Genomic DNA, 10918 nt, shown 5'->3' on the forward strand with positions numbered 1-10918 from the left:
AACTCCTGTGGGGGCTGCGGTTAGAAGCAGAGTCTGTGTAAAAGGTGACTGGGGGCTAGGGGAAAACACGAAGATTTTTACACAGCGTGAGAATGCAAGACGCTGGAAACCATAGGACCAATCTCTACAATAAGTAGCCTCATGCAGAAAGAAAGATGTGCGGCCTTCGAGCTACTCAGCTTGTGTTAAACAGGAACATCATTGTCAAACAGGAACAGGCTGATGCTTCTTATTTCTCTTGCGGCTGGAACGACGCAGACTTATTATCACTTCGTATCTCCCCTCCATTTGGTTATAAAAATAACACGACACCACCGAGATTATACACCAATAAAAGCAAAAGGTAGACCTTCGCATACAACCTGCTTTTAGCACTACAGAGACCAGGGAAAAGCGCGAACGCAGTCCCCGACTACCACAAATCATGCAGTCGAGTTTCCCACATTTGGGGAAATCGCAGGGGTCAGCACATCCGGAGTGCAATGGATAAGCCTCGCCCTGGGAAAACCACCTTCGTGATCATGGTATCTCCCCTGCCAGGTAAGTATGAGTTCACCCACCTCCGCCCTGCCACAGCTCCATACGCCTCAACCTTTATACACACGGTCACTTGTCCCCCCGGACTCCAAACGTCGCCCCCGCCCCGCCCCATGCCACTCCGAGTCCTCCTAGCCCTGACACACAGATGGGACTCTCACGTCCAACCGGCGGTCCTGGACTTGCTCCCAAAGCAGGAGACATCCTTCTTGGCGAAGTAGCGGCCCCTGAGCTGCCTCATCTACATAGGAATTGCCCTATCCGTGATGTCACCGACAGCGCCCTTCCCGGTCCCGTCTGCTCTTCCGCCCCACCCTCCGCCACTCAGCCGACCAACCCGCTGCCGGAGCCAGCGGAGGAAGTGACGCCTGCCTCTATCTCCTTCCCCTCCCTTCCCCGCCGCTGCTCTCTCCCAAAGAAGTAGGTTCTTAGCCTGTGATGCCAAGGACCCCTTTGACTGCCAGCTGGAGCCTGTGCTCTCTTCTTCAAATAATGGCTTTTAATGCGCAAACTAGAAAGTTTAGGATTACACAGAAAACGGGTTCTTTTCACATACGGTTATCCTTGTGATGTAGCTTTCTGCTTGAAATTAGAAGTCGTTCAATATCAGAGAGAAACCGTATCTGTGAAACTAGACAGGCTGCTCAGATGACTGCAAACCAGCCATCCTTACTTGTTTTATCACTAGGAGTGTTATAAAGACGGTTGTCCAGTTTCATGAATCTTGTAGGTTTTTTTCAAATACAGCAATGTACAAAAATGTGCTGCCCCAGCAGAGCACACTGGACTCAGGCATGGTGCTGGAGTCGTTTTGTCATCTCTTCCACTGCCTTCTCTAGACCTTAGCGCTTACCTCATGTTAACACTTTATATGCTGCAAAGACAGAAACAAAGTCATCCAAATTTGGCAAACATATTTGGGGGAAATTTTATTTCAGGTGTTTAACTGATTACTTTTAATATGTAGACTACAACACCAAACTCTGACAATACTGCACAGACTTATTAATGGTTTCCACCCCATCTCTGCAAATCTATCAGGCAAGTTTTTCCTGCCCTTTACTTTCATATAAACTGAGTCATACAGTGTGTAGTGGGTTTGGGGGGCAGGAGTGTTACTGCCCAACAGGTACACCTTGCCTGCTGCCTAGACAGAGCCAATTTTTTGACACAGGGGAATTGCAATAAAGAGTTATTTGGACAGAGCTGGCTGTGTGGGAGACCAGACTTTTATTTTTACTCAAATCAGTCTCCTCAAGCATTCCAGGACCAGTTTTTAAAGATAATTTGGTGGATGGGGGCCAGTGAGTTGGGAGGTCTGATTGATCAGGTTGGAGATGAAATCACAGGGAGCTGAAGCTGTTGTCTTGTACTGGGTCAGTTCCTGCGTGGGGGCCACAAGACCAGATGAGCCAGGTTATCAATCTAGCTGATGCCACCTGATCCATTGAGTGAAAGGTGGGCAAAATACGTCAAGCACTCATCCTAGGTTTTCCAATAATGATGTGATCTCCAGGAACAATTTGGAGAGGTTTAGAATCTTGCAGCCAGAGGCTGCATGACTCCTAAACTATAATTTTTAATCTCGTGGCTAATTTGTTAGTCCTGCAAAGGCAGTCTAGTCCTCAGGCAGGAAGGGGGATACTATCTCTCACAGCTAAACCCTAAACTAAGTTCCTCCCAAAGTTATTTCAGCCTGTGCCCAGGGATGAACAAGGACAGCCTGGACATTAGAAACAAGATGGAATCAGTTAGATCAGATCTCTTTCACCATGAAAATTGTCCCAGTTATAATTTTTGCAAAGGCAGTTTCAGAAGTAGGTTTGACTTCTTTCACTCAGTCTTATGTCTATGAATTTTTCACCTCATTCATATGGTTATTTGTTTCTGTGTGTATTATTTGTATGAATATACATTAACTTATTTATTCATTTGACTGTTGTTGAACATGTTGACCTAAAAGAAAGAGGCTGAAGCACAAAATACAATTTAGAGTTTACTTGAGCCAACGTGAAGACAGTTGCCTGGAAGACTCACACCCAAAGAACCTTGGATCTGAGCTCCCTTTGGCCTTTGTCACAAGCAGGTTTTTAAAGGTCAAAAGCGGGGACAGACAGTGGGCTGATAGAAAGTGCCTGTCAGGAATTCTCATTGGTTTACAGAAATAACACTGATTGGTGATTGGCTATATGTTGTTAAGTTATAGGGTATGGGGTATAGTGATTGGTGTGGCATTATTAGGATAATTTACAGCTACTTGAGGTGATAACAAGCAGTTTCAACAGATGAGTACACAGCTCAGTGCAGCTCAAAAGGAAGGAACAGGAAGGGGTTGACATCTCGGTTTAACATCTCTCTGGGCCTGATCATTTGAAAGGGCTCACATTCCTCAGATTTAAAAAGTTTTTTTAAATCTTTCTTTTTGAAAGCATTGATGATCAGAAGCTCAGTCAAGGTGTCCCTCTTTGCCAGAAAGGCTTATTCCCAGATAGTCCTATCTCAGGCAGGGGACAAGGGAGGAAAGGAGCCACCTCACTGAGGAATTTTTAAGAAAGCCCAAAAGTCCAATTGAAAGGGCATTACAACCAGACACGGTGGCTCACACCTGTAATCCCAGCACTTCAGGAGGCAAAGGTGGGTGGATTGCTTGAGTCCAGGAGTTTGAGACCAGCCTGGGCAACATGGCAACAAATTAGCCAGGTGTAGTGGCACACACCTTAGTCCAAGCTACTCAGGAGGCTGAGGTGGGAGGATTGCTTGAGCCTGGGAGTTTGAGGCCACACTGAGCTAAGATCACACCACTGCACTCCAGCCCGGGTGACAGAGTGAGACTCAGTCTCAAAAAAAAAAAAAAAAAAAAAAAATGAAAAGAAAGAAAAAGGGCATCATAGAGTGGCAAAAAAAAAAAAAAAAAAAAAGAGAGAGAGAGAGAGAGAGACAGAGGCCTCAGTGAAGTCTACAGTTGCTGTCACTTGTTGAATCGTCTCTAGTCTTCAGAATACCATGAAATTAGTTTTCTCAGAAGTAAAACAATGAGAAATACATAACAATTATGATATTGCACGTCATCATTCCATGCCTTTAGACATTTACAGGGCCATGGATGGTGATCTTTTCAAGAAACAAAAATAAACGCTGGTGCAGAACAGGGAAGTGTGCTATAATTTGAGTACATCAGCTTTTGGGCATTTAAACCATGGGTCAGAAATTTAGAGCAAGAGGGCAGGTTGGATCCTGATAGCAGGAGGGAGTGTTTTTCTTTTAACTTTCCAATAACATCATGGTGTTTACCACTGTCGTTTCAGAGTGAACTAATTTTTTGTCTGGTTGGTTTTGTACTTTTTATTCTTATTATAATTACTTTTTGAGACAGGGACTCACTCTGTCTCCCAGGCTGGAGTGCAGTGGCAAGATCACAGCTCAGTACAGCCTTGACCTCTTGACCTCCAAGGCTCAATGGCTCAGCCTCCTAAGCAGCTAGGATTACAGGCACACACCACCACACCCAGCTTATTTATTTATTTTTGGAGACAGGGTCTCACTCTGTTGCCCAGGCTGGAGTGCAGTCACGTCATCAGGGTTCACTGCAGGCTTGAACTCCTGAGCTCAAGTCATTCTCTCACCTCATGATCCTGAGTAGCTGAACTACAGGTGGGCACCACCACACCCAGCTAATTTGTATATATTTTGTAGAGTCAGTGTTTCACCATTTTGCCCAAGCTAGTCTCAAACTCCTGGGCTCAAATGATCCTCCTGCCTTGGCCTCCCAAAGTGCTGGGATTACAGGCAGTTATTTTGACAATACGATTATGATGGGTTAAACTGAGACACGAGGCAGGAAGGTTAGGGTGAGTCAGAAAGATTTAATGAAACAGGTTTTGCTTGATATGACCCTGAGTTGCATCATGAGTGCAATCAGGAGGAATACAGGTAAAATTTAGCACAGGATGTGCCAATGGTCATTATGGCCAAAAGTGGTTGGTGGTTTAAGGTGGCGAACCCAGCACCTTGTTAAATTTCCCATAGTGCAATGGTTTGTGAGATTCTGATCAGAGAATTATCCCTCCCTGCTATAATCAAATTAATTAGGGACAGTAAAACAACAATCTGATCATAGGCATTTTGCTATGTATGTATGTATATGTATATACACATACACGCAATAGGACTAGTGTGTTGTATTTTTAGAGAATATACGTATAGGGTGATTTCACCAAAACCTCCAAGAGAGGACCCCTACACCTTAAAGGATCCCTAACAGTGTATGTATTCCAGTCAACAGAAAAAGAGACTAACTCTTTCAGGTGCAGTGAGCACTGGAATTGTATCTTGGGCAAAAGCGGACTACAACAGATGTCAGCTACTTGCCATCTCTGTCAGGAAGATTGCAAGTTGCCTTTAAGTGAAAATCTCCACTGACAGATGTCCACCCTGGTAGGGTTGCCTTTTACAAGAGAAACATTAATCCATGTGTCAACACCCTTAAGTTTACCGGCACAGATTGGTCAGTAACACTGTCGTGAGTCAGGTGCGGTGGTCCATGCCTGTGGTCTCAACTATTTGGAAGGTTGAGGCAGAAGGATGACTTGAGCCCAGGAGTTCAAGGCTACAGTGAGTCATGATTGTGCCACTGCATTCTGGCTTGGGGAACAGAATGAGATCCCATCTCAAAAAAATAACATAAAATAATAATACCCGATGTGGTCCCTTGCAACAGTCTTGGGGGGAATATTTTATCTGATGTTGTTTCCAGTGTACAACAACATCTCCAGGTTATAGGCCGTGATTTTTGATATTTTCTTCTCCCAGGAGTTTGTTATGAAAGGAATCCTTTGTTAATGTAGAGTTCTTAGTAAGTTTTGTGAGATCTTAGCAGTAATGGAGAATGTCAACTTTAAGAAGTGCAGATTCATAAGCACCTTCATCTAACCACTGCATGGGTCTTCCTGTTATTATTTCAAAGAGACAGAGTGTGGCCATTTTCCAGAACCAGTGGGAGATCCTTGGCCAAGAAAGGTTAAAAACTTCTGTTAGCTTTGCCAATTGAGTTTTTATTGTATCATTAATGCATTCCATCAGCCCGGAGGATTAGGGGTGATAGGCACAATGGAAATGCTGGTACACAGAAAAAACGTTACAAATCGATCCAATTACCTGACCCATGAAGTGTATTCCTCGGTTGCTATGGAGTTCAGATGGCAATCCCCATGAAGAATTACCTTTTTCTAATCACAATCCACCTACTACTTGGGCTGTGGCTCATCGGCATGGAAATGCTTCACCCCAGTGAGCACATACAAATTAGCACCAGAAGGTATCTGTGACCCTGAGATGGAGACAGCTGGATAAAGTCTAAGTGCTATGTCTCAAAGGGTCCTAAAGGTAAAATGTTCCTGTGACCCATGAAGGGGTCTTCCAGGGTTATGTCTGGGACAGACAGTATAGCAAAAATAAACATTTTCTGCAATCACAGGCAATGATTTTCAATACCATTGCTTTCCCCATGCTAACATTTTGTCTGAATTCCAATGACTCAGCTTATAAAGTACTGTAAAAAGGGTAATTGAAGCCTAAGGGGTGGATCAGTGTATCATTGGGCCCATACCATAAGCCTGTTTCTGGAAGAAACTTGTTCCCTTTATCATTCCAGAGATCCTTCTCCTACTTGGGAACTCCCACTTATGCTCCTTTTTTTTTTTTTTTTTTTTTTTTTTGCCAGAGTCTCGCTCTGTCACCCAGGCTGGAGTGCAGTGGCGCAATCTCTGCTCACTGCAACCTCTCCCTCCCAGGTTCAAGTGATTCTCGTGCCTCTGTCTCATAAGTAGCAGGGATTATAGGCATGTGTCACCACGCCAGCTAATTTTTGTATTTTTAGTAAAGACAGCATTTCACCATGTTGGCCAGGTTGGTCTCAAAATCCGGACCTCTGGTGATCTGCCCACCTTGGCCTCCCAAAGTGCTGGGATTACAGGCACAAGCCACCATGCCCAGCCCATTTGTACTTCTAATGAAGTCTTCAATGGGTCATAAGTCAGCAAGGTCATTTCGAGAAGTTCTGTGTCTGATGCCACCTTCAGAGCTGCATTCTTAGCTGCAGCATCAGCAAAATGATTGTCCTTGCTCTCTGGAATATCTAATTTTGAATGACCAGGAATTTTAATGATGGCCAAAGATTCAGGTTTTCAAATTGCTTCTAAAAGGTCAGAGACTTATTGGTGATTTTTGATGACTTGACCTGATGAAATCAGATATCTATGTTGCTTCTAAAGGATTCCAAAATCATCACCTACTCCAAATGCATCTCTGCTGCCAGTGTAAATGTTAGGCTGAGGCGGGAGAATTGACTGATCCCAGGAGTTCATTGAGGTCCAGCCCGGAAAACACAGCGAGACCTCCTCTCTATGAAAAAATCAAAGAATTGGCTGGGCGTTGTGGCATGCACCTGTGGTCCCAGCTACTTGGGAGGCTGAGGTGGGAGGATTGCTGGAGCTGAGAGATTGAGGCTGTGGTGGGCCATGATGGAGCCACTGCACTCCAGCCTGGGTGACAGAGTGAGTACCTGTCTCAATCAATCAATAAATAAATCTCAACCATTTAAAATAACAATGACAGATTTGCTTGACCTTTTAAGTGCATTGCTGAATTCTCCAATCTATATTTTTAGGAACGAGCTGGGGAATAGCAACATGGAGGTATTTAGCCAAAATGCAGACCCTTTCATTGTCTGCTTCAGTCTGTTTTTTAAAAATCCTCTAAAGGATTATCCCAATTTGCCCTTTTCAACCATTTAGTGGCCCTGCCTTCTTACACCAGCATGTGAACTAATTGATAAAGATCAGAATGTCCAGGCTCAAAAGTTTGGACAATTAAGTCAAATTTCCTCCCAAACACTGTAGGATCTTAGAGGCTGCTTTAGAATTAGAAGGGGAAAATTTATTTAAATTTCGATCAGAGAAGTCTTTTTTTCTTTTTTTCTTTTCTTTCTTTTTCTTTTTTTTGATAGAGTCTTGTTCTGTAACCCAGGCTAGAGTCCAATGGCGCAATCTCGGCTCACTGCAACCTCCACTTCCCGAGTTCAAATGATTCTCTTGCCTCAGCATCCCGAGTAGCTGGGATTACAGTCATGTGCCACCATGACCGGCTAATTTTTGTGTTTTTAGTATAGACAGGGTTTCACCATGTTGTCCAGGCTGGTCTTGAACTCCTGACCTCGTGATCTGCCCACCTAGTCCTCCGAAAGTGCTGGGATTACAAGCATGAGCCACCGTGCCCAGCCTAGGGAAGTCTTTTATGATATTCTTAATTCACATTTTACAGTATACAGAATGGTAGGCTCCCCTCTTCCTGTGGGTTTTACCTTGAAAGCGGTCAGAACAGAAGTTTCAAGGAAGGGGCCAGAGCGCTGGGGACTTTCCTCAGGTGATGGTGATGGAAGAAGAGGCAAGGCAGGAAAGGAGGGCTTAGGTAAGGGAGACTATGCAGGTGCAGGGGCAGGAGGAGAAGGAGCAGTTGGGGGTGAAAGAGACAAAGCCTCCTCAATAATTCTCAATTCAGAAAACATGTCAGTTAACCTCCTTCAGCTTACTTCCTCACTGGAGGCAATTTTCTCAGTTCTTTTAGAAATTTCTAGGTATTATTGGAAGTAAGTCTCCCATTTAATTTGGTTCTAAAACCAAATTTTTCCAATTGTGCACACTAATAAATTATTATTATTATTATTTTTTTTTTTTTTTTTTTGAGACGGAGTCTCGCTCTGTCCCCAGGCTGGAGTGCAGTGGCCGGATCTCAGCTCACTGCAAGCTCCGCCTCCCGGGTTTACGCCATTCTCCTGCCTCAGCCTCCCGAGTAGCTGGGACTACAGGCGCCCGCCACGTCGCCCGGCTAGCTTTTTGTATTTTTTAGTAGAGACGGGGTTTCACCCTGTTAGCCAGGATGGTCTCGATCTCCTGACCTAGTGATCCGCCCGTCTCGGCCTCCCAAAGTGCTGGGATTACAGGCTTGAGCCACCGCGCCCGGCCTAATAAATTATTTTAAGCATTTCAAAAGATCCCCATTTTCTTCATTCTCCTTATGACTTTTCCTGGTTAGGTGGGTCCAGTTTCTTGGACATTTACAAGAGGATGCCTCATAAGTGTTATACATAAACCCAGCTGGTGTTTCTAAAGGCGTTTGTTTCTTCACAGTGTGCTAAATTTTGAAGCTTCATTTCCCATAATTCAGGAGCTTTTCAGATGACCAAGGCCTGCAATGTGATTTGGGTCACGGTGCGGTGCTTATGAAGTCACTCCTACAGATAACACCGGAGTTGTGTATCGCTGTCTCAGTGGTTCCCACTGTTTCTAACCACTAGGTGGCCACAGAGTGTATGTGCTATGGGGGACCCGTCCCACATATACCCTCCCAGAAGAGCAGGAAACAGGGTTCATAAAGATGTTCTTCTGATGGGGAGTGCCCTATGAGGCTGCCTTCACATGGTGAGTAATGACCCCGACACCTCTGCAGCGTCCCCGGTCACTTGGAGCACCTGAAGAGGTCAGCGGGAGCAGATCACTTCTTTTCTTCAGGGCAGGGTAATGCACCTCCGTGTACTTTCCAGTTAAGAACTAACAGGAACTAGTCACAAATGAAAAGCTAAGTCCCAATGTTCAAAACAACATGCTACATGAAAGGAAACCACCAGTGCCTACCGGCCAATACCTTGACCCAGACCTTCCTGCCGAGGAACAGAGGCAGAAAAGGCAGAAGCTCTCTGGAGAGCTCTTTGCCTGACTGAACCCAAACCTTCTGTCCTGACGCAGAGGTGGAAAAGGCAGTTATTTCCCCTGAAACTCAAATCTCTTACCCACAGGGTAAAGACAGAAAACCTCCGTTCTAGAAAGGGAGAGCTGGAAAGGACACTCAAGCAAACCCCAGCCTTCAACCAAAGAGTGGGAAGGTCCAGATTTCAGGAGGATTCACCCTTTACTACCGCCCAACTGTTTCTCTCAGAGTCAGAACTCAAGAGCCTCAGAGCTGGCCAGGCACCCAGTCCAGGAGGAATGTGGTGTGATCTGAGAGACGAAAATACATGCCCCCTTAGAGAATAAGACTCTAAGGTTAAGGAAACAAAAGTTCGCTACAGGTCAAGGGTTCAGGGCTCAGCTGGCATGACAACTTCCTGAATTCCTATGGCTACAGGAAAAACCACACTCTTGCTAAACTCCTGACAACAGGAGCTGGCAGGCAAATTGTCAAAATCTTCCCAGCCCTTCTCAACTGGATTTACAACCCAGATCACTAGACCTCCAATGGGACAGAGGAGTGGCCTTTCATTCTCTCCTGATAAGCAACTGCAGATATCAAGCCAGTTTCAGCCATGTTACAGGGACTGCACACAAACCGACTTCGTGTCCAGTAGTTCACCTTTTGACATCAAAAGCCAATTTCCACCTTATTTCAATGCTAAAATCCCTTCCCAATGTGAAGATGGGGTACATGTTACATATATGTTTACCCGTTGCACATGAGCTCAATACCCCTCAGAAATGGTCTTTCCCCAAACCTGCTGAATATGTATAACTCCATTGTGTGATACACACCCTGTGAGGCACAAAAACCAACCTGCCCTCTCTCTCTCTGTCTCTCTCTCTCTCTGTCTCTCTCTCTCTCTGAAGAGAAAGCACCTCTTCAAAAACACACACCAGAGACTGTCTCTTCCTGGACTGCAAACTGATCTCACCAATAAAATTCTTACTACTATTTAGCCACCCTGGAGGCCTTTAAGAGGATAGTCAGTTGGTCAGAGATGAGTGGCTCTGAATCCTGCTCCCAGGGCCAAAAACGTCGACCTAGAAGGAAGGGGCTTAAGCACAAAATATGATTTAAAGAGTTTGTTTGAGCCAATGCGAGGGTAGATGCCCTGAAGGCTCAAACCCAAGCAATCTTGGATATGGGTTCTGTTTGGCCTTTGTTACAAGCAGGTTTGTAAAGACCAAAAAAGGAGACAGGGAGTTGGCTGGTAGAAAGTTGTTTGCCAGGAACTCCCAGTGGTTTATAGAAATAACATTGATTAGGGATTAGCTATACATTGTTCAGCTACAGGGAGTGAGAGATGGTGTCCAGTGCACATGATTAGGTTACTTCACAGCTAACTGTGGCAATAGCAAGCAGTTTCAGTGGATGCATACATAGCTCAAAAGTGAGAAAGTGGCCAGTGGTGGTGGCTCACGCCTGTAATTCCAACACATTGGGAGGCCGAGGTGGGCGGATCACCTGAGGTTAGGAGTTTGAGACCAACCTGGCCAACATGATGAAACCTTGTCTCCACTAAAAATACAAAAAAAAAAAAAAAAAGTGGCAGGCATGGTGGTTTGCGCCTTTAGTCCCAGCAGCTCAGGAGGCT

General features: G+C 45.0%; 1 non-coding gene across 1 annotated transcript; it reads right to left on the minus strand.

Moving 5' to 3' along the window:
• Positions 1-384: 384 nt before the first annotated feature.
• Positions 385-548, minus strand: LOC126944223 (U1 spliceosomal RNA). The gene has a single exon (XR_007721981.1). It is a non-coding gene; the product is annotated as a U1 spliceosomal RNA (small nuclear RNA).
• Positions 549-10918: the final 10370 nt, after the last annotated feature.

This window comes from Macaca thibetana, chromosome 1, assembly GCF_024542745.1.
Source record: "Macaca thibetana thibetana isolate TM-01 chromosome 1, ASM2454274v1, whole genome shotgun sequence".
In the NCBI taxonomy this organism is placed as follows: domain Eukaryota; kingdom Metazoa; phylum Chordata; class Mammalia; order Primates; family Cercopithecidae; genus Macaca; species Macaca thibetana.